Source organism: Gossypium arboreum, chromosome 2 (genome assembly GCF_025698485.1).
Source record: "Gossypium arboreum isolate Shixiya-1 chromosome 2, ASM2569848v2, whole genome shotgun sequence".
NCBI classification, from domain to species: Eukaryota; Viridiplantae; Streptophyta; class Magnoliopsida; order Malvales; family Malvaceae; genus Gossypium; species Gossypium arboreum.
Genome location: NC_069071.1, coordinates 110,997,557 through 110,999,592, shown reverse-complemented (window position 1 = coordinate 110,999,592; position 2,036 = coordinate 110,997,557). Strand labels below are relative to the sequence as shown.

Here is a 2,036-nt window from a genome sequence, read left to right as displayed (position 1 = left end):
GTCTGTGTTGTGTACTCTTCCTTCATTTGAATCACACCTCATCACTAGATGTACCTGAGTAGAACCATACAAACCATCAATCTTTTTATTTAAAAGTTCTACTTGGTTAGATAGTATAGTCACCACGTCGAGGTTGAAAACACCAGCTACTTTTGTCGGCTTCGTTCTCATAACTTGCCACTGATAGTTATTCAGTGACATCTCTTCAATAAATTTGTAAGCCTCTTCAGGTGTTTCATTGTTTAAAGTTCCACCAGCGGTTGTGTCGATCAATTGCCTTGTTGAAGGGTTCACACTATTGTAAAAAGTCTGAACCTGTAGCCATAAAGGTAACCCATGGTGAGGGCACGTTCTTAATAAGTCTTTGTATCTCTCCCATGCATCATAAAGAGTTTCTAGATCCATCTACACAAAAGAAGAGATATCATTCCTCAATTTAGCCGTTTTAGCCGGCATAAAATATTTAAGCAAAAATTTTTCGGTCATTTGTTCCCAAATAGTGATTGACCCTCGTGGTAATGAGTTTAACCACTGTTTAGCTTTGTTCCTCAATGAGAATGGAAACAACCAAAGGCAAATGGCAACATTAGAAATGCCATTGATCTTAAAGGTGTCGCAGAATTCTAGAAAATTTGGTAAGTGAGTGTTTGGATCCTCGTCCTGCAAACCATCAAACTGGACAAACTGTTATATCATTTGAATATTGTTAGGTTTCAGTTCAAAATTATTTGCAACAATAGCAGGCCTAACTATACTCGATTCAGTTCCTGTTAAAGTAGGTTTAGCATAATCATACATAGTATGAGGAGCAGGATTTTGATTTACTGGATTTGCAGCAACCACGGGAGGTAGCAGATTATTCTAATTTTCATCCATCTCCTCGATTGTGGTATGAATCTCGTACTCTTGTCCTTCCTCTATGTATTGAAGTCTTCGCCTTATTTCTATTTGGTTTCTGCGGGCTGTGCTTTCGATCTCACTGTCGAAAAGTAGAGGTCTTGACGGACTTCTTCTAGTCATAAACTATAAAAACCTGCCAGAAGTAAAGAAAATAAAATTTAGTAATTAAGAAAAATTAAAAACAAAATTAAATTGGAATAAAAATAAAGAATGGCTAAAGTAATAAAAATTAAGTGTTCCTAATATCTTCATCACCGGCAACGATGCCAAAAACTTGATGGTCGTGAAACTAACTAAAAATTTGACTTAAGCCAAGTGCACCTATCGAACAGTAGTATAGTTATGGTGAGACCAGAAATATCGTATCCACGAGGACTAAAAGTACTAGTAATTACTATCTTTTTATTATCTCGCCTAAAAAATTAAGAGAATGTTTTATCTAAAACTAATTATCTAATTAACTAAGATTACGACAGAGATTAAGGTTGAAAAATACTTTTTAGAAAACCGATAGAGAAGACAATACCCAAAGAGAAATCCACCTAGACTTCACTTATTACCTTTGAGTTAGACGATTTATTCACTTGACCTAATCCGTAGAAATCCCTGATTTATGTTAATATCTCTCTCGATACTAAAAACAACTGACTCTAGGTTGATTAATTGAAATCTCTTTCTAATTAAAACCCCTATTGTCGTATTAACTCGATCTATGGATTCCCTTATTAGATTTGACTCTAATCCGATAGATTTATGTCGTCCTATCTCTAGGATTGCATGCAACTCCACTTAATTATGAATGATCTACTCTTAAACAGGGACTTTTGCTCCACTGAATAAGCACATCAAAAACCTGAATTAATATCCTGGAATATTAAAGTAAGGATTAGAACTCACAATTAAGAATAAGAATAAGTATTTATCATATAATTCAACTAGTAATAAGATCCGTCTTAGGTTTCATCTCCCCTAGGTATTTAGGGAGTTTAGTTCATAATAATAATGGAAAACATCTCAAATTTGACTTAAGGCAGGATCTACATCAAGGTTTCATCTCCCCTAGGTATTTAGGGAGTTTAGTAATAATGGAATTCTCCAGCCTTGATGTAGATCCTGCCTCTGATGTGGTTCTGATG

General features: G+C 35.0%; 1 non-coding gene across 1 annotated transcript; it reads left to right on the top strand.

Moving 5' to 3' along the window:
• The first annotated feature begins 331 nt into the window (after nt 1–331).
• LOC128289585 (small nucleolar RNA R71) lies at nt 332–438 on the top strand. Its single transcript, XR_008279230.1, has one exon. It is a non-coding gene; the product is annotated as a small nucleolar RNA R71 (small nucleolar RNA).
• Nucleotides 439–2,036: the final 1,598 nt, after the last annotated feature.